Consider the following 22,894-nt stretch of genomic DNA (forward strand, 5'->3'; position numbering starts at 1 on the left):
TTCCTTTGCAGCCCAAGGTCTGAAAAAGCCCAGCCACTGGCCCCAGTCCCAGGGCTGTCCTTTTCTTATGGGCCCCCTGACACCAGGCTATTTTTAGTGCCCCTGGCCCCTCACCTCCACCTTCCCCCACCAACCACCCACCCCCATCCCAAACCTCACATCCTGTAAGCCACTCTGGATGCAGTTTTATTAGTGTTCACCATTGTCAGGAGGAGAGGAAATAAATATTGCATAGGAGGGGAAGGGGAAGGAGGGACATTAGTGTAGGTTTGCTAAGGGGTTAAAAATGGCTGAATCCCCTGAGTCCTGAGTCCCCCTGAATCCCCACCACGGGCTCCATGAACTGTTATGATCCTATCAAACCCTCCTGGACCCCAGCAACCCTCCGCAGATCCTGCCTGTCTCCCTGATCCCCCCCAATCACTCTTGTGGAGGCTGCCTGCCCCCACTCCCCAGTCTCCCTGCAGACACTGCCTGCACCCCTGATCCTTTCTACAGATGCCACCTGCCCCTCCCCCCACATCTTCCCATGGATCCCATCTGACCCTCAATCTCTCCTGAAGTCCCTGTCTGCCCCCCTGATCCTCTGCAAATGCTGTCTGCACCCTTAATTCCCCTGATCTGAATGGTCAAATTTAACTTTACTTTCAGGCAGATATATGACATTGTCTCAACTTTAGATTCTCTTTCCACCTGTGATCATTCTCAGAAGAAAGCCAAGTGTGATTACACTTAATCCAAAGCAAGTAAATCTAAACCCTGCATCAATTCCAAAAATTTCACTTAGAAGGCTATACCAAAAATCCAGGTATCTGGGACTCTTACCACATAGGTGCTAAAAGAGACATAGGACTTAGCTCAACACACCTAGATTTTAGAAGTCAGATTTTAATAGTCAGTAGTGTTGATATTCTCATAAAGTAAGCAGTAGAATAGCGGGGTTCATGGAATTAATGATAGTTTTCTACATAATTGGATAAATGTTAGGTGGATACATAATTGGATTAACAACTAGATGGATTAGCTCTCTAAGAGGCTGCAAATGAAATTTCATACTGATCTAGTTGCATTTAGCATTTTTAAAATAATAATAGTAATATTTATTAGAACAACTTGGATAAAGGGATGGAGAATATACTGACCATATTTGCAAAGTATACAATACTACTTGGAAAATAACATTCTAAGGGATTTTAATAAACTAAGAACTTGGTTATCAACTAGACAATGACATTCAACAAAGGCAGATATAAGATGCTACACGGAGGGAAGAAAAAGCAGATAAACAAAGACAAAACATGAGAAAGCTGACTTGGGAGTACCACTACTTAGAAGGATCTTGGGGTGGATTGTAAACTCAAGTGATTCAGTCATTGACACTGTCATAAGGAAAGTAAATGCAATTTTGTGCAGTACTAATAGATGCATTGCATGAAAAACTAGACGGCAATAATACCATTCTCCTTGGTGCTGGTTGAACCTTAGCTTGAATACTGTGTCCAGTTTTGGGCACTGTGTTTTAAGAAGCATGTAGAAACTGGAAGAGGATCTAGATATGCAGAATGAAGAAGATAAAAGGGAGAGTTGGTCTGAAAGAGTTTTGAGGTCTCTTCACATCTGAGAGTCTATGGGCCTAATTAAACTGACTACTGATTTTCTTTCTTTCTTTTAATAGGATTACTGATTTCTATAATAGACATGCGCAAAGAGGTGAAAATACCTATCAATATATGCATCATAGAATATTGAAAAAATCCCACTTGTGGTGGAGAAGCAGCAAGTCCTGCTCCATTACATAAGTAAGATAACACATAGCCTAATCTTAACACTTCATCGTCTTTCTTCATTATTAGAAACCCTTAAAATGGCATCAAACAATTTGTGACAATTTTGTAGATTCTTCTGAACAGACTATAAATAACAGAAATCATTTGTACTGTTATACTGCTTTCTCCCCACACATTTATTTTTAAGATGAGTCAAGATATGAAAAATGGGTATTGTGGGATGAGCAATAAGTTCTATTCATCATCAAATCCCATTCCACAAATAACTTAAATACTCTAATTCACTCATATTTTAATGAATCATAAAGTAAAATCTTTTAACAATTTTTGTTTTCTTCCTTTCTCCAAGACAGACCTGAGAAACTGTTATGAAGAAGAAAACTACTTGTACAGTTTTCACTAAATTAATAATCTTCAATTGTGATGAACGCCTAAGCACTTTTTTATTAGGGTAATCAAAATCTTACCGTTAAGCAGGATTTTTTCAAATATTTTGTCTTTTTTCTTTTACTTCCTTAATTTATTTTCAGTAAAAAAAAAAAAAAAAAAAAAAACACATAGCAAAAACTGTCATAAATCTCCATCCTCTTCTTTTTGACAAATCCTAAAATATACAGAGTCATAGAGAAATGATCTGGAACAGACCTCTGAAGTTCATCTAAGTCACTGGTTCTCAACCTTTTTTGTACTAGGGCCCATTTGTAAACATTGATGGCCAGTCCCAACCCAGTACATACTTTAAGTTGAAAACAGACCCCCGGCCCTGCTGGTACCCCTCACTCCTGACCCACTGCCCCCCACCCCCAGGCCCCAGGCCCCCAGTGTGTGGGGCAGGGGGTGGGTGTGTGGGGTCAGGGGGTGTGGGGGGTGTGGGAGCATGGGGAGGCATGAGCCCCCCATACTTATGCATCCACAGAAAGCATGGGGTGAAGCCTGATTGGACCAGCACTGCCTCAACAGCCTAGCAGGCAGGACCCAGCACAAGAGGGCTGAGTGGGGCAGTGAGGTGGTCAGACTCATTGATGCCACCACCATTGGGACCCCTTTGCCAACTGTACTGCCAACAACATGAGAAGTAATGAATGGGGGTGGGGGCTGTGCTGCCTTCACCTCCTCCCATTGTTAGCTGCTCACCCTTTACCTGTTGCCAGGACCTGGCTGCCATTGATGCTGTTCCCCTCAGGCTACCTGTGCTGCCCGCCAATCCACAACCCATGTGGGGTAGAGCTGTGGCCTGAGAGGATCGGCAGGGGTGGCACTTGGGCCATGGAGGTGGGGTAGAGGGTGAGTGGCTGATGGCAGAAGGAGGTGAGGGCAGTGCAGTCTCCCCCCATTCATTACTTTCCATGTTGTGGCAGCATGGTTGCCACAGGGGCCCCATCTGTGGCAGCAGCAATAAGTCTCATTGCCATATTCTGTCCTCCTGCACTGGGTCCTGCCTGCTTGGCTGTGGAGGTGGCTCCTGCCCATGCCAGTCCAGCCAGAGTGCAGCTCTGTACCCGCCATGAGCACAAAAATCGGGGAGGAGGAGGTACCCCCCCATACTCCTACAATGTATCACATGCCCCTCTCCCCGCCTCCAGGTTCCTGATGCTTCCCTGCCCCATAGACTTGAGGTGGTAAGGTGGGTGGTGAGACTCCCCCTGCCCCATAGACTTACCTACAGTGGCTCTCCACGCTACTTGGTGCCAAGTGTATGTGTTTGTATGCACATATACATGGTGCTTCCTGTCTGATTAAGCCTCCTCCTGTTTCCCCAATCCCCAAGTAATCCCTTGCAGGCTGGAACTCTGCCAGTCTGCAAGGGAAAACTCATGGTTTCCCAAGTTTTTCTCCGTTATAGAAGAACCAATTTTTAAAGTTTGTTTGAGACTGTTTCATATGTGACCCTTTCATATATATTTGTGGCCCACTTTTGGGTTGCAACCCACTGGTTGAGAAACGCTGATGTAATCCACTGCCCTGCCTGAGGCAGGATCATCCCTATCCAAGCAATTGCATTCAACTATAATCTAAATTCTACATAAGATTACCCTCAACCCTGAAATAAGATAGTCCTCACACTCTAACCTCCCACAGATAAAGCAGGGAAACCATGGCAGCCATTGTCCTGCTTCTATAAAATATTGTCAATATACACTCAAGAGGTGCAAGGTAGAGGGCCATGCCCCCACTACAAAGGAAGGTAAAACCCCCTCCAGTCCATACCTCTTTCATCACGTATTTTTGATTATTGTTTAATAAGAGCAACTGAAATTTCCACTTTGTTACAGGTAGAGCTTAAGAAAAATTAAGAAATAATGATGTGCATGCACTGCATATTTATTATTTTCACATTCTATGCATTTGTATTTTGGTGTTAAACATCCAAAAAATATCTTCCATATGCCTCGTGATATACAATTCACTTCTTTGGAGCCAGTATTTCCTTCTGGTGTCAAATAGATTATTTTCCTAATGTGTTTGTGAAAGAAACTTCTTGTTTCAGTAGAAATTTAAAAGAGTATAACATCATAGTTTTAAAAATCTGACATATACCTTTTAAAACCTTCAATATGTTGTTATCCAACTATCAACTAGTAGAGTTGTTCTATATGCACATATGACTGAGAATCAGAAGTCATATTCTATGTCTTGATAAAAAATAAATGAATCAGTGAGTGATAAGGAATGTGATTTCTATCTAGCTTTAATGAACACTTAATTCAGTTAATTCTGGTACAGTTTAATATTTCTTGGTAAGGTCATATTGTAAGCCCTTCCAAGTGACAGCTCAATGAGTCAGAATTAGCTTGCTGTGGATTATATGGAAAAAATAAAAAAAAAATCTAATGAAAGCTGTAGAACGGATATGAAAATCAGGAAAAGTTAAGGGGCAGTGTAACGGAGCCAGAGGATCCTGTTATTTTAAGGGGAAAATGTGGCAGGCCACCTTTGTGGCGTAGGCAGGCAGCTGAGCAAGACCTAGTTGCACTGCAACAAGCTGGCTGTGTGGGGCAGATGCCAAGCAGCCTGATAGTAAAAGCTGCAAGTAACTGGGTTAAGCTGTAGCAGAGAGAGGAAGCATGACCATTAAGACCAACTGGAAACCTCTGCATCTGACTGGGGAGTTAGCTGGCCAAAGCATATAAACCCAGCGCCAGAAGCAAGGTAGGTAGTCTGGCCTCTGTATGCTGCAGGGATTAAAGCTCCAGGTAGAGAGGAGCTAAAAGAGACAGGCTGGCACACACTCAAGCTACCCATGGGAACCAGGAGGTGAAAGCCCAAAGGGAGATAGGGCTATCAGGATGGCATAAATCCAGAGTTGGAGGAAATTTTTGTTGAAAGCAGTCACTTGTATTTGTGTGGTGTTTGAGCTGGAACTGGAGGACCAGGGGTTTTGGCTACAGGGATGGCATGGAGGCCACAGCAGTGCCAAAGAGGCATCCCATATAGATCCTTGTAGGGGTTAGGGAACATAGGGGGATTGAGTGGCACCAGAACTGTCTGGCTTGGGTTGGGGACCCAGGGGGCTGATGAGCAGAGATCCTGGTTTAATAAAAAATAATAATAAAGCAAAAAAAAAAAAAGGATTAAAAAACGTAACCCAAAACCCCACATTTTTTCCATGATTAAAATGAAACACCACTAACAGACTGATTGATCCATCCATTGATCAATCTATTAGGGGTGTTGCATTTTAATCATGGAAAAATGTGTATTTTGAGTTACTTTTTTAAATCCAAAACTTGGGGATTTTTTTTTTTTTTTATCAGAGAAAACCAAGATGCCTGCTGATATAACATAAGCAACGTTACCCAAATCAGGGACTCCAGGGGGCTGAGAGGCCTTGACTTGAGGCCTTGACTTGAGTCTGAGACCTCTGTGGACCCAAAGACTGAGAAAGGAGAAATCAAGGCCACGAGGCCCAGATCCTGAGAAACATGAGATACAGGGGCCAGAGGCTCAGAGTGCATGACAGAAGTAGGGAGAGACTGAGGCTTACGTTGTAGCCCTGGGGCAGCCTCCCTAAGTATCATTATTTACATCAAGGTATGGCAAGTGAGGGAAAAGGGAAGGTATCACAAGGAGCTAGAGCTGGGCAAAAAGCACAGGGCCACCATGGGGTATTACGACCACCCCCATAGTCTCGGTTCTGCTATATACAGGCATTACACATAGATTGATCTAAATCAGTATAGATTGATCTAAACCTGTAACTATACAGGCAGTTACCACACATAGACCAATCTAAAAACAGCACATGTAATGTAGAATAGATTGTGTCCCAGGCACACTAAATCAAGACCAATTCAGGTTAGACTGACCTTTTTGAATGTCTGTACTGTTCCCCTATCAAATCAAATTAGGTTGCTCTCCTGCAGCATCACAGTGTGCTGTTTGTCTCCCTGTAACCCTCCCAGGTAGAGATGTGCACTAGGAGTCACTCCATGCCCAGGAGTCCAGCAGACCCCACCCATCAGGCTCCAGGGCTGAGCAAGCACAGGTTCTCTCCCCAGACCCACTTCAGCCATCTGGCAGCCAGAGGCAGATGTTAGAGGGATCAAGCATTGCAGCTGTGTTCCCTGCACAGGCCCTGGGGCCCAGGTACTAGAGTTACCAGCCTGTGCCCCTGCATCCCCAACACACCATCATAATGCATCCCATGACCTAAACTCACACCCTAGCACTGAACCTAGAAGAACTCCCTGCACTTGGACACAGCCCCATGAATCCCAACCCCAGTTCTTGAGCACCCAGCTGGGATTCCCCACCCCCTCACTCAGGCACAGCCCCATAGACCCCAACCAACCACTAATATATGCAGCTGGGGACTGCAGGGCCCTGCACTCAGGCACAGCCCCACAGACCCCACATCTCATAGGCCAGATCCAGGAACCCCATAAGTAGGAGCCTGTGCAGACAATGAACTTCTGGCAGGTTGGGATGGGAGTGATGGGTGGGGGCGGAAAGAATCTTGGGACTGGCCCAGTATGGAGAAGATCCTGTCATCTCTGTGGCTCAACCGCTGCAGGAAGGTAATTGGGCCATTTGCTCCTGGGGTCCTGCTAGAATTTTTTGGGGCCTGCAAATACAGGTTCCCAAAGCACTTTGATCCTTCCAGCCAGAGCAGACAGGTGGATGCCCCTGGAAACTTTGGGCTCAGGCAGGGCATGGCCAGCTACCCCAGTGTTGTCATATAGAGGTCCCTGGACATTAACAAGCCAAGGCAGTGGGAAATGTTAGTTGGAAGCCCCTGGAAAATTTGAGGTCATAGGGGTGGCCTAGCCAGTGAAGATCTAGTAAAGCAGTGGTTGCACTCCTCCATGGAGTGAGAGGGAGAACCAGATGCTGAGACCTGTACCCATATGCATTCACCCTTCCATCCATTTAGCCATTCACCTACTCATTATAGGCAGACACTCACCCACCCCTGGATGCTGACAGCTCACGGGCACTGCCATGCACCATAGATGAGTCCATTTCATCCTCCTTCAGGATGCAACCCTGGTCACTCAACTGGTGCCACAAGTAGAGCAGGGATCTTGTCACTATATAGGGTGAGAAAAATAACTAGCACTAGCTCTGCATTGGGAACCACAACAGGGAGGTGTTTGCATGGATTACCTTGGGAGACTGCGGGGAGGAGAGTTTTCCAGCATAGACCTACCACCCACCACAGAAGGAGACAACAAGACAACCAAATGCCCAGGAGCAGGTCCATGGCAGGCCACAGGGCATGTGGTGTAAAGCTAGTAGTCCCTGAGAATCTCATCTCAATGGTGCTGTGCCCAAGGATGTTGGAGGAACTACAGGCATAGGTAAACCTACAGCTAAATGTCAGCTTCTTAATCCATGATCAAGGGCAGATCATTATTACCAAGGATATGGAAGCCCATCTTGTACCCTCCATTTCATGAGAACCCCACCATAGGTATTGACCTCCACCAGGTCCTTGGCCCCTCTGACTGCAGCTGAACTTGTGTACCCTGGAATATCTTTTCAAATGTCACTGATAGAGGTGTTCATAGCTGTTAGGGTCGGGAGGGACCTGAATAGATCATCTAAGCGGATCCCCTGCCATGGGCAGTAATGAATGCTGGGATCATATGACCCCAGCTAGGTGATTATCTAGCCTCCTTTTGAAGACAGTCAAGGTAGGAGTGAGCACCACTTCCCTTGGGAGTTGGTTCCAGATCCTATCCACCCTGACTGTGAAGTAGTGCTTCCTGATGTCTAGTCTGAACCTACTGTCAATCAACTTGTAGCTGTTATTCCTAGTTACTCCAGGTAGTGCTCAGGGGAACAGAGCTTCTTCTGTTCTCCCAGTCCCCCCAGTAAATTTATAGATGGCCACCAGATCCCATCTCAGCCTTCTCTTGTGGAGGCTGAACAGGTTCAGGTCCAGTAGCCTCTCCTCATAGGGCCTGTCCTGCTGCCCCAACCATGCGAGTGGCCCTCCTCTGGACCCTCTCAATGCTGGCCACATCCCTCCTGAAGTGCAGCGCCCAGAACTGGATGCAATACTCCAACTGCGGCCTGACCAATGTTGCATAGAGGGGGAGGATCACCTCCTTGGACCTGCTAATGATGCATCTGTGGATGCATGACAAGGTGCTGTTAGTCTTACTGACCGCACCCTCACATTGGCAGCCCATGTTCATCTAGGAATCAGTACTGACTCCAAGATCTCTTTTTGCCTCTGTGCTGATGAGAAGGGAGTTCCCCAGCCTATAGGTATGCCTCTGGTTCTTTCTCCCTAGGTGCAGTACCCTGCACTTGTCAGTATTGAATCCCATCCTATTCTCATCCACCCACCCCTGTAACCTGTCCAGATCTAGTTGAAGCCTGTCCCTCTCTTCTAGCATGCCCACCTCTCCCCACATCTTAGTATCATCCACAGATTTGAACAATGTGCTTTTCACCCTCTCGTCCAAGTTGCTGATAAAGATGTTGAACAGTACAGGCCCGTGGACCGAGCCCTGGGTGACTCCACTGCCCACATCCCTCCAGGTCAAAAATGACCTGTCCACCACCACTTTCTGGGTGCAGCCCTCTAACCAATTTGCAACCCATCTGATTGTGTAGGCATCAATGCCACAGTCGCCTAGTTTTCTTAATGAGAATGTGGTGAGAGAGAGTGTCAAAGGCCTTCCTAAAGTCCAGAAAGACTACATCCACCATGACACCTGCATCCAAGGATTTTGTGACCTGGTCGTAAAAGGCAACCAGATTGGTCTGATAGGACCAGCCCCTAATGAACCCATGTTGGTTGCCTCTGAGCAAAATCTGCCCTGCTGGTCCATCACAGATATGCTCCTGGATAATTTCCACAGCTTCCCCAGGACTGAGATAAAACTAACGGGCTATGGTTACCTAGGTCCTCCTTCCTCCCTTTTGTATAAATGGGGACACATTGGCCTTTTTCCAGTCCTTTGGCACCTGGCCAGAACACCATGAGTGCTTGTAAAGCTGTGCCAGGGGCCCCACAATAACCCCTGCCAATTCCCTCAGTACCCTGGGGTGGAGACCATCTGGACCTGCTGATTTAAACATGTTCACCCCCATGAAAAGTTCCCTAACTAGGTCCTCCCTGCCCCTAGGCCTGGTGTTGCCTATCCTGAGTCCATCTGGAATCCTGGTGGGAGAGACATCCTGGTCCCTGCTCCCTGCTCAGAAAAATGGAGGCAAATAATTTGTTAAAGAGGTCAGCTTTTTCATCTGGTGCAACCACCAGATTGCTAAGCATGTCCTGCAGGGGCTCCACCTTACCCAGGGTCCCAAGTTTAACTCCTGCTCATCTTATATCTCCTTGGTGCCCCGCTCCCAGATGCCCAGAGTGTATCCCAGCCTCCCCACTTCCAGAGTAGGGGTCACCACTGCAGCACCTGCAGCACCCATGTCCAACTCTCTTACTGGTTCTAGTGCTAAGTCTGGCACCAAGCAAGCATGGTCCACTACCCGGGCAACTACAGCTCTGTCCTGTTGCACATGGCCATGACAGGGACCCAAATACCAGGAAAAACATGAAGCTCCTGGGGGAGGAAGAGGGCAAGGGGAGCGGGCAGGATGTGACCACATCTAGTGGGGCATGGAGGTAGCAAAACAATGATTCAATCCAGCCCAAAGCTGTCCATGTAATCCCATCTTCAGAAGGCAGACACAGGAACCAACCCATGTCCCTCCCTGACCTCCCCCTGCCTCTAGGGGGCTAGTAGTCTCAACAGACACAATGCACAATGCACTATCATGGCATAATGGATTTCATAGACATTAGGGCTGAAAGGGACCTTGCAAGGTCATTGGGTCCAGCCCCCTGCTCAAGGGGCAGGAAGTCAGCTGGGGTCAGATCACCCCAGCAAGATAAGCATACAAGTATTTCTTTAAGCTTTCCAAAGTAGATGCTTGCACCACTTCTGGGGAGAGTCTATTCCAGACTCTGGAGATTTGGACAATAAAGAAGTTCTTCCTTGTGTCCAGTCTAAAGCAGTCTTCCCGCAGTTTATGACCTTTAGACCTTGCCTTCCTTGGGGTGCCCTGGTGAACAGACATTCTCCCAGTTCCTGATGCACACTCCTTATACATCTATAGGCTGCCACCAAGTCACCCCTGAGCCTTCACTTCTCTAGGCTGAAGAGTCCCATTCCTCTCAGCCTCTCCTCATAAGTCCTGTTCTCTTGACCTCTCCTTTTGGGTGCACTCCATCCAGGTCAGCTGACTTGTGGATGCCCAGCCCTTCAAGCTGTTCCCTCACAAGATCTTCACTAATTATAGGTGTATGATCACCCTTACCCTGGTAGTCCTTCATTCTGTCAGGCAGGGTGATCCCTTTGGGCTGGTGGAAAACCAATGCAAAGTAATTGTTGAGGAAATTAACTTTTTCCTGGGTGTCAGTTGTCAGCTGCTGCATTTGTCTTAGCAAGGGTCCAATGTTGCCCTGGTTTTTTTCTCTTCCCAATTTCCCATGTATTTGAAGAAAGACTTTTTATTGTCCTTGATTCCCATAACCAGTTTGAGTTTGGTGTCAGCCTTGGCTTTTCTGATCCGCTCCCTACAGGTATGGGCCAGTGCTGCATAATTCTTCTTAGAGGTAGTTCCCAACTTCCATCACTTATAAGCTTCTCTTTTCATATTCAGGAGTTCCATGAGTTCCCTACTGAGCAAAGCCTTTTTGTGACCTTTCCTCGGGGCTTCAATTCACTTCCCTGTGCTTTTATGATCAAGTCCTTAAGGAATGACCACTCATCATGGACTCCCCTCCCTGTCAGATAATGGTCTCTCAGGGCCTCAACAACCAAACTCCTGAGCTTGTGAAAGTTAGCTTTCCTAAAGTCAGGAATTTCTGCATTGCTGACTGATTTGCCAGCTTTGCAATGGATACAGAAAGTGATCAACTCGTGGTCATTGTCACCAAGCTTCCCTTTGAACCTCAGGTCACTGACTATATCATCCCCTGTGGCCAGTACCAGATTCAGCAGTTCTTTTCAGCCTGAAGACTTCTTGAGTCAAATAGAGCTCATCAATACAAGTGAGGAAGCTTCATGACCAATCATATTTGGCTGAGATGTCAGGGTGGTTGAAGTCATCCATGACAACCATGTACCGAGAGTGTGCAGCCTCTGCCAGTTCCCTAGCTAGCAGAGAACCCCAGAAGGGGTCCAAGCGCATGGATGGAGGGGGTTGGGGGGGGGATGGGGAAATGAAGCACAGGACCCCAGTGTGCTACTTGATCAAGGGGTTTATTTCTTTCAGAACTGGGAAAACCATTCCCCCACTCCCCTCCTGTCCCGTTCTTACTTGAGAAGAACCAAGGTGCAGAGCCAAGGTGCAAAGTCTTGGGCAGTTAAAAGTCCATCTCCCAGACTGTGGGAACATAAATAGTCTCACTCACACCATCCTCCTTATCTTTCAGGACCATACTCAGCCACTTTGAGGAGGTGACCGCCCCTCCTGGGCAACCTGAATATTGGCACAGAACCAGAGTCACCCCCCTCCCCCCCCGCCAAGCTTGGACTCATAAAAAAGCATAGAAAGCATTTATTGAGTTCTGCAGGCAAAACATAAAAAACAAAGCAAACAAAAAACAGGTATCAGGGCTCTGCAGCCTATCCTGCTTAACAGCACCATGGAACTGGGTGGCAAATAGGATGGCGAGATCAGGGGTACAACATGCAGATATCAATGCAAAACTGCCAGAGTTGCAGTACAGCAGCAATAAGAAACAAATTCCTATTAGCCAAACAATAACCCTTCCTCCCTCCTTATCTAAGAAAGACAGAAGTGACAGCAGGAGTCCTGTGTGGGAACTGTAATCACAGCCAATCCAATCTCACTGTCAGGGTGACCCCTGAGTTGAACATCTAGAGAGGCTTTCAGGTGGCACTCAAGCACTTTTGCTTCATCCAATCTGATCCCAAGGGAAAGTCTAGTGGAGCCAGGCAACTCTGAGTCTCCCAGCACAAACAGTCTATTAACTGCAATTGTGTTAGTAGACTGGCAGTCTACTAACTGCCAGTCTCCTGCCATTGTGGCCTCATCCTGGTCCTGAACAGCATGACCTCCCACTACCTACTGCAAACCCTGAGAGCACATCAACTCCTACCCCACTCCCAAAATCACAGCCAAATCCTAGTCTCACCCAACCCAACCCCTTAAGCAAAGCAATCCTCAAGTCCCACTGCCACCTCACCACCACCCCCCTTCAGGTGAATGCTGAAACATTTATCTTGTAATGGAAGGAGGTGGAGGGAAGTTTTAGAGCTCCTCTGGCATTCCCTTCCCAGTCTGGGGATGATTTGAATCCTGGCAGGACCCTGGGTCCCAGGATCCTCTGAGGGGGCAGAACAGGTGTCTCCTAAAGTTTCTGGAGAGGGACCCAGCCCCTCCCTCCCCAGAAAGTCATCCCAGCATCACTTCAGGGACCACTGTTTACCTGCTGTGCAACCAGGACCTCAGTCTCCATTGTATAGGGTGGAGAGTAGTGGCATGACTCCCAGATGCTAGGAGGAAAGGAGCAAGACAGTGGACTTACAATTTGCTGTCTCTGCATGAGTGCTCAGCTGAGTTCTGGGATTGTCCTCAATGCATATCCCCATGCACATTTTTTTTTTAGTGTGAGTGGAGACTTTACACAAAGACACTGTTTCCCCTGTCAAACTGCAGAGACAACACCTGCACATGGGAGAGTAGAGAACTAGGGACATGACAGTGGCTCAAAGCCATGGGGGGCACACCACTGAGGAGCTCATGAGCCAGGATCCTAGTTATCTATGATTAAAAAAAGAAAATAAAAAACAATTTTTGGATTAAAAAAGAACCCCAAATCCACATTTTCTATGATTAAAATGAATTTTATATATATATATATATATATATATATATATATAGTGGTGTTTCATATATTAGCTGTGTTTCATTTTAATCATATAAAAATGGCAGCAAGAGGGATGGGAGGAAAACTCCAGACAGAAGCAGAGGAATGAGAAACCCAGGGACCTTGGTGAGACATGCTCCAATAGGCATGGATGGTCAAAGGGAGCAGGACTGGGGTGCTCAGGCCCTGGACCAAAATCATCCTGGACATTTCCCTCCTCCCTGGGCCCAAGGGGAGCTTTTCTGCTCCCCGCAACCACTTTTCTGGACCAGGTCTCACTGTGAGGAACTGCCCCAGCCAGAGTAACAATGAACAACCCAAGGTTCTAGTCTCAGTCTTGTGACATGAGGCAGGTCCCATGCATGGCCAAGGGTTGAAGGGTCAGGCTCCCTGCAGAGGAAGACTGGGGACCATGGCATGGTGGGTGAGGTGAATAGGTGGGTTGTCCCATGAGGGACTACCAGGAATCTGCAGCCTCTGCTGTGGCAATGCCTCCTACCCCACAGCCCCATAACCCTCTCAGTTGGAATGTTGATTTTGGATCACCCAACAGATAAACCCCTGGTCTTCACTCCTGAGTATGGGAATTAGTACGCTAGGTTTAAAACCCCTTCTCTCTGTTCCTGCCTCCAAGTTGGTGTTTGGCTCTGCCCTTGTGGCTTTCCCCCTTTTCCCAACTCCCATCCCATTTCCAACCCTTACCAGATCTAAAGGTTAATTCAAACTGTCTCTTCCCCCTGTCTCCACCCACTCCAAAAGTTTGCTCATTTACATCAATGGGGAAGAGGGACCAAGTTCTGACATGGGCAATGTTCAACGGGTTTTCTTTAATAAAACCAAGAAAAACTTGGCAACTGTAACATTATAAACTGAAGGACATATCTTCCTTGCCCAGCATCCCCCTACATGCACATGTGTTCGCTTTCGGCCAGGAAGTAATCAGCCAGGCCTTCACAGACCAAATCTCCCTGCTGGTATGTGGGTCTAGGGTGACCAACTTGTGGTGGGAGTCACTCCCACTTGTCTCTGCATGCCACAGGTGCTTGGTACACTATTACCAATCTGCATGCAGTGCCACCTTTTAACAGACTTTGTGAAAGATCTTCCCCCTGGTCTGACATATGCTGTGGAGAATGCATGTGGCGATGATGAGCAGGGATCCTGGTTTTCAAAGATTTAAAAAAAAAATCTCAATTTCTGGATTAAAAATAAGAAACCCAAAATCTACTTTTCTCTGATTAAAATGAAGCACCACTAATAGCTATCTATCTATCTATCTATCTATCTATCTATCTATCTATCTATCTATGGTAGTGTTTCATTTTAAGCAAGGGAAAATGTGGATTTTGGGTTACTTTTTTAAATCCAAAAATTGGAGATTTTTTTTTAATCAGAGAAAACCAGGATGCCTGATGATGAAGCATGGCAGATTCTCCTCCTCCACCTTGAGGTGCCTTGAGGAGTCTGAAGGTACACTACACGACACTTTTCGCAGCCAGCAAAGCTGTAAGTGAAGTGGCCCTAGTGATTGACAATTTCCTGTAGGATGATGGGGAAGTAGCCCTTGCAGTTGATGAACATTGGGGAGGGCAGAGGATGGCAATATGGGTACCGTCCATAGCCCCCATGCAGTTGGGAAAGCCCATGTGGCAGAAGCCGATGGCCACCTCCTGTGAGTTGATGAGGTGGATGAAGTGACTGGCCAGGACATTCTGAAGGGCCAGGCACACCTCCCAGATGATCTCTTTGGCTGCAGACTTGCCCATACAGAACCAGGTCATGATTGAGCAGAAACAGCCAGTAGTGGCCACCTTCTAGAGCGAGGAGTGGTTCCTTGCTGATATCCAGGCATGTGATAGCTGGGGAAGCTGGGTGCTGATGTCCATGAAGGTTGTCCAGCACATGTGGAAGGTTTGGAGCCACTGTTCATGATCCATCCTGTTCAGGATGATCCTCTCCCACCAATTACTGCTGGTGGCATGGGCCCAGAACTGACAGACACTTGATTGTTTGGAGGTGGTGCCAGAGCACCCTGGCATCCATGACATCCTGGGTGGCCTCATCCTTGTTGTTCACATGAAAGTTTGTGGCCCAGTTCAGGACTCTTGGCAGGCTTAGAGTGCAATAGGTGTCCCCACATGGTACAGCTGGCTGTTGGCTTGTGGGCAGAAAGCCATGTCCCATGGTGACCACCTGCTGGGTAATGTCTAGATGGCTACATGTGATGTCCCACAGCCTGTTGTGAGAGTTGTACAGGATGAGAAGCAGGACTTGCTGCAGTGCCTTGGTCTGTAGTAATTGGCACAGGTGATAGGACACCATGGTGTGGTGCAGGCAGGCTACAAACCCAAGGCAGTTGCAACGAACAAGGGAAAGATGTCACTCTGGGGCTTTTCTGGAAGCCTCCGTATGAGGCATGGGAGAAGGTCTGCAGTGGGGTTTGGGGGCATGGTTGGCCATGCCCAGCAACCAGCCAGTCAGCATGATTAACATCTGTGGCTTTATAAAAATCATAAAAAGTACAAAGAACTAGAAAAAAGATTCTATAGTCTTCAGAGGGGAAAAAGTCCCTTTAATCTATTTTTAATTTGGTTTCACATTTAAGATTAGTTCTGTCTGCCTGTTACATTGCAACATATTGCTTTCATTTCTGCTACTGTAGGTAACCTATGTTTACGGGGAAAATATTTGTTACTAGTTCATCAAGGCCAGGGTCCAATTTCACAGTTATTATTCAATAAAAATACCTACTGGTTGCAATAGGACTTTTTCCAGAATGACAACTTTGGTATAGGAACACTAGCCATCCAGTTTATTTTGACTAATCGTCATAAGGAAATGGAGGATAATATTATAAATACCTTCACAGGCTACTTCTTTAGCAACCCCAGCAGATGGCATTTGTGAGACTTACATTACCTCTTTTCCAACAGTCCCAAGCATGCTAGTTAATTATTGGTCTGAGCTGCACTGAGGGAATATCAGTTGCCAAGAGTCCAGCAGAGCTCATGAATAAATGTAATCCCTAATGATCAGGGATCCTGATTTTCTCTGATTAAAAAAAATCCTCAATTTTTGGATATTAAAAAATAATACACACACACATATGCGCACACACACACATATATGTATATGTGTATATATAGATACACACACACACACACACACAGAGAGTGGTGCTTCATTTTAATAATAGAAAAATGTGGATTTTGGGTTACATTTTTTTAAACCAAAAATTGGGGATTTTTTTTAAATCAGAGAAAACCAGGATCCCTGCTAATGATAAAGAAACAAACTGAAAGAGGCCAGACAGGGTGTAAGTCATCTTTTGCACATCTCAAATATATATTGTGAACAGAATCTCATATTGTTATCTTAAGCAGGTAAATATTATTTTCTGGACAATTCACTCAAGTCCATCCCTGTTTCCAATACTAGCTATAATTGTCTTTGTCTGGTATATGACACCACTCTACCACATTCCTACTAGTCTGACTTTAATTAGCTCAGAGACATAGCATAGAGACATTTGAGTAGTTCATAAACAGGAGAATGCCATCTACTTTCAGTTGTTGTTGTGAAATATAACCATTGTTCAAAAAGGAATATATAGTGAGATCTGTATATAGCACAGTTTTACTAATATCTAGCTTTCCCAATGACACACAGAATTTTACTTTTTAAAATAAAATGGCTCAAAAATTAGATTTGAATCCAAGGGTGGCAGTAGGCACATTCATATTTTTCTTTCTAATCATCACTCTTGCCTCAGTGGCTTAAGCTTTTCCACTGTTCCTTTAAGCACCGCCATGGAAGGTTGGATTCTCTAACCAGCACAAGTGTAGTATAAGGGTGAGAAGGAAAGACATCCATTTGTAGATCCTTGACCTTGAGCTAGCTTGCTCAGTATAGAGCCATTAGGGAGCATCTCTAAATTATTCAACTAGTGTAAGGTCCCTAATTCACCTTATATTAGTGAATAATATATACCATGAATGTGACTGATTCTACCAGACTCACCAACCTATCATCACATGCATTCTTTTCTCTCATACTCTTAGATATATGGGTAACAGCTGCATTAGGAAGTGGCTCTGCCTTCACCAGGTTTATGCCAGCTAAGGTAATTTCCTCCTAGCCATTTTCCTTATTTACTTTGAATAAGTAAACAAGAAAGGTCAAGAAGACTAGAGAACCTGGCCCATTTTCTAGGCTTGCATTTAATTTAAAAAAGGCTTAAGGAGTTTACTTTAACAAAGCTTATTTTCCTCACGGTACAGTATTCTTCATTTTGATCATTGTCTTCTTTTAAATGACATTAGCAGCCCACTGAAAGCAAGAAAAAATGACACAACCAATTTCTTTGTGTGAAAAAAAAGTTTTGCCTGATAAGTTTTTAATTTTAATTTCATGGCATGTGTCCTACTCTTTTATCTTGGTTAAAGGCCTAATTCACAATTAATAAGACCAAGAAAAGATCGCTTTTTTAAGTTAATCCCCACAAGAAATGCATATATGTGACTGAAATGTACTCTTGATAAAGCAATATTTAACCATTCTGTTTGTATGCAACATTGACTGTTCTGTCTCTGACAAAATGATACTTTACAATAAACTTAATTAGAATATTATTGACTTAATTCTGACAATAAGACAGTTTTAACTTCCACAGGGACTTTCACTCTAGTAAGGAACCCTCTGGCATATTCAACTTGTTTTTTCAGACCAAAAAAAAATGTCTATTGTTCATACTGTTAACTCTAAATAGAAGCAATTTTTTTAGAGTTTTTTTTAACACAAGTTGTTTGAACACATCATGTTGTGTGTTATTCTAATTTCAAGATTTATTTGGCCATTCTATAGGCTGGACAGAGATTCTGATATATCACTACCCTGGACTAATATCATAAGGAGAGAAACATGTTAAGAAATCCAACAGAACTTTAAATGTCAATTTAATCTAATCTGGGAGAGCACACACTAGATTTATGTGAAATATTTTATGACCAAAATATAGGGAAGAACTATAGGTCTTTTGACTGCCTAGGCTATATATTTCTTAACTTTAAAAGGCATGGATTTGTTTTGGGGTTTGTTTTTTTTTAAATATGCCAAATTCTGAATACCTGGATTTGTAATATATGATTTTAGGATAATTACAATCATCTTTATAATGCTTTCCTACATTAAGACACTAATATCGACTCTCAACTTGAATTTATCCTCATCTTAGTATAGATTAGTTGTTGTTGTTGTTATTTCCCCCTCCCACTCTAGAATATTAAGGAAATTATTTTGTATGGTTATTTGTCAATCTTCCAACAATAACACTAAGACAACTTGTGGCCCAAACCAGAACTGCAGGCTTGAAAGTCCCAGATGATGAGGGAAACCCAAAGACCTAGATTTTGTTTGTGCCAAGCTTTTTTTACTCAAACCTCTCTTTATGGGGTAGTTAAACAGTATAACAGTGCAGGTTGGTGAATTTAGCTAAGAAAAGATAAGTGTCACATCAGCCACCTCAGATATATTATGTATCAGAGACACAGAGTAGAATTTAGAAGTTCCTAGACTTCGCTCGGTGACTTGGATCACTATGCCACTGTTTCAACTACTTTTCAGAAAAAGCAAATATGTGAAGGTGTTATGTGATATAGGAGTGATATAGAAGTTCCTACAGGCATTTAACAGTGTTCTCAGTAATAGAAGCCAAAGATTTTTCAGTCCTAACTCCTTTTCTTTACAAATCAGTATGCTAGACAGCTACAGTTGCTACATACATAAGATAACATTAACATGAGATCTCATTAGCATGAGATCAAGAGTGTTCAGCAGCTCAACATTACACAAGAAATGAAGGATAGTCACCTGAAAAAAATATGTTTACTGGCGGTGTTTCATTTTAATCTGAGCAGCTAGCTCGGCTCTGCTGCTGCCCAAGAAGACCCCCAGGACCTCAGGTAAGGCTGCTGAGGCATGCACAGGTGCTGGCCTCAGCCTTCCATACCCAACCTGGGTCACATTGCTGCATGTCGGAGTGCATGTACAGGAGTGTGCCCAGGGACAAATAGCAGCAGGACAAATATGTGCCACTGCTATTCTATTTGTCCCAGCAGGAAACACCTGTCCCTGCATGTATGCACTCACGTGGATGCACCCACAAATTTTAATAGGCAATGATAAACATGGTGGGATGGAACTCATAAAGCAAATGTGAAAATATCTGTACTAGAGTGCACTGAAGGCAGCATAATACATGGAGGAATAGCAAACTGATAATCCCAAGGAAATATAGTTAAATTATTAATTCAATGGCTGCAAAATCTAGTGATATCCTTTAGCTTGTCAAATAATCTCCTCATCTCCCCATTAAGTATGGGAGGAAGCCTAATTTCTTCGAAAATCTAAAATTATCTTAGAGAAAACACAATAATGTACAATAAGGAACAATACTGAAAATAAGGAGGGGGGAGGAATGCCCCCCCCCCCACAAAAAAACCCCAAACAAAAAATCCATATTAGATAATTTGAGATAATTTGAGAGAACTTTTCCAGTTCTAATTTATTTGGTTGAGTTGTAGACTTCCTCTCAAATATAAATACATGGTTCTAGCCAATACTCTTCTGACTGTTAAAACTAATACCCTTCATTTCAAGTGACTGATTACTGTCTGTGCAGTGAAAGGTTTAAGGAGCAAAATCATTCAATAACTTACAAACAACATTAGCAATCTGTAGCTTGCTTGAAAGATCCTATCCAGGAAATCATCTTTTAAAGTCAGTGGAATTAAAAAGTATTTAGTATACTGCAAATTCATCAAGGGAAGTCAGTAAGTTATTACTAGTTACCCATGCCACATGAAGATGTAGGTTCATTCTTAAAAAAAAATTAAGAATGTTTAATTAAACATTAATTAATAAATGTTTGTAAGAAAGATATAAATGCAAGAGAAAAACATATTTTCTAGTAGGAAAATGCCAGACGTAAAGAGTCAAATGTTTAACAAATTAATAACAAGGAATCTCTGAGTAGAGACGATGACAGGTACATTTCACAATACATTTTGTAAGTTTATTATTGGTAGTCTCTAAGAGGAAGAGAAAAAAATAGAAAGCATACTTAGTGGAAAAGGGTATCTATGCCATTTCAAAGTAACACGGGGTGAAAAATATTTGTGTTGAAATATCTTCCAGGATACCAATTTATCTTGAAAGAGAAGGGGGTAGACAGAAAACAACATATTTTTTTAAATCTTGCAAAGGTTTAGGTAGCTATAGTCACGGAGTCACAGACCTAATAAAAAGAAAATAGTGGTTTCTGAGGCCAGGTTCCACAGAATCCCCTCCCTTCCCCACCCTTAATTACAGTATTGTTTCTTATTGTACATTATTGTGTTTTATCTAAGATAATTTTAGATTCTAAGAAGTAAGGCTTCCTCCTGTTCTTCAGGGGTGAACTGATAGCCAACTATAACTTTATAAGGGGTGTTCACTAGGATCTGGGGGAATATCTGTTCACCAGATCACCCCAAGGGATGACAAGGTCGAACAGTCACAAACTCCTCCATGACCATTTCAGGCTGGACATAAGGAAGAACTTCTTTACTGTCCAAGCCTCCAAGGTCTGAAATAGCCTGCCGCCAGAGGTGGTTCAAGCACCTACTTTGAAGGCCTTCAAGAGAAATCTGGATGTTTTTCTTCCTGGGAGCCTATGACCCCAGCTGACTTCCTGCCCCTGGGGTAAGGGGCTTGACTCGATGATGTTCCGAGGTCTCTTCCAGCCCTAATGTCTATGAAATGTGTGAAAATTTATAAGATGGTGATCAGACCAGTAAGGCCAGTCGTATTACCCACTGGACAAATAAATGATATTTTACTTACCATTTATTTGGGTAATTCTTTTGGGGTTCATTTCATATTCTGCAATTGCCACTACTCAGCTATGTGCATTACTCATCTAAAATTTAGTTGGCTAATCAGCTTCTGCAGCCACAGATCACACTCCGGTAAACTCAGAGATGGTTCTGCAGGCACACAGTAGTCACCCACATCTCAGAAGCATTCAGAATTGTACCTGATAGCATCTAGCAGCTTCCTGGGGCCTGAATAAGCAGAAAATGAATTAGTTGAGCAAAACCGATGGCCAGCAGAACTTAGCTACTCACCACAGATGCTGTTGCTACAGTGATTTTCAGCAAAATTTCACATAGGTCAAATATAAGGGCCCCTAAGAGGCTCAGGCAACAACAAAACCATCATGATCCAGGTAGCATGAGACATGTAACTAAAGGGGAGCCCAGAAAGAGTATAGAGTTAAGTATAGGACAGATAAGATAGCTGTAGGAATTGGGGGCACTAGGAATTAGAGGCAAATAAGATAATTGGAGGAGCAGGTTATGGACAGCTGAGGTTTATTTACATGTGGCTTATGTGATTCATTAAGTCTTTTTTTGGGTATTTTTGTAATTGTTTTTGGCAATAGGTTTTCACCACTTGAACAGTGAATAGAAGTATTTTCAAGTTAAAAGGATGCTTTTCAGACCTGAGTGGTTAATGGAACCTTGTGAAGTCAGTTGTCCTGATGCAAATATATAATTCTCATGGACACAAAACTTGGGAAAGCTCATTTCTAAGATTCTGAATGTTAAATATTGTCTTTCTTTAAATAAGAAGGGTCAACTTTAAGTCTCTCTTTTGTGAACCGCTTGCCCTGGAAAAAAGGAGGCCAAACTCGCTGTTGGTATAAATTTGCAGCCCTCCACTGTATGCATATCACCTAAGAAGTTTTTCTGTGTCTGTGAGGGAAAAGTACAACAAACAAGAACACCTGAATTCTCACTTATAGCCAGTGCCAGGGAATAGGATGCAACTACCCTGATAGGCCCAGGAGTGAATCCCTATGACAGATATAGGTGACTAGACATCTGATTCATTGACCCAAAGATGCTTTTGGTCTCAGCAAAGGTGACTATGGGAGTGGGCAGAGGCAGGTGGGTCACCATGTGCCTGATAAACAAGGATCCTGGTACTCTGTAATAATAAAAAAAAAAAATCCCCATACTTTTTCATATGCTTCTTAATAAAACTTTTAAAATTGGAGATGCACAACATAGGATTGAATACTGTTTTTCACATATAGATCATTCTATATTTTAAAAGCATAATTTTACCATTTCTTAGTACTGTCTATGCACGAGCGCTAAGAGTAGGACAAGAAATCATTAATAAGAGCATAGGATAGCTCAGATTGGGGTAAGGAGTGGTGAAATTTTCAATTCCTATATTCCACTCTCCGATTGGAAATGAAATGAAAAATGAAATTTTCCATCATTCTTATTTGCCAGAGAAATATAATACTATAAACATGATATTTTAATTAAATATATACTAAGCATAATGTCTTTACTTTTCTTTTTCTTTTTTTCTTACCTCTTCTTATTCTGTTTATTACATAGTCTCTCTCAACTTGTCTATTCTTTCCTTCATCCTCTCACAGCCTCCACCACATTAGTCCAATAAACTTACAGGAGTATTCCTCCTTCCTTTATTCAAGGCAAGTATCTGTGATATAATTTTCCTAACAAATTCTAACTCCTGCTTCTCAGATCTTAGCCCATGAGATCAGATAATATAAAAACTGTTTTGTGAATAGCTTGGTAGCATTAAGTGCCAAATTTCATTTTCAAGTTTTATAGAGTCAGATTATATGCTGTATTTGATTATTTTAGAAGCCAGATACAGAACAAATTATTCA

This window comes from Alligator mississippiensis, chromosome 1, assembly GCF_030867095.1.
Source record: "Alligator mississippiensis isolate rAllMis1 chromosome 1, rAllMis1, whole genome shotgun sequence".
Classification (NCBI taxonomy): domain Eukaryota; kingdom Metazoa; phylum Chordata; order Crocodylia; family Alligatoridae; genus Alligator; species Alligator mississippiensis.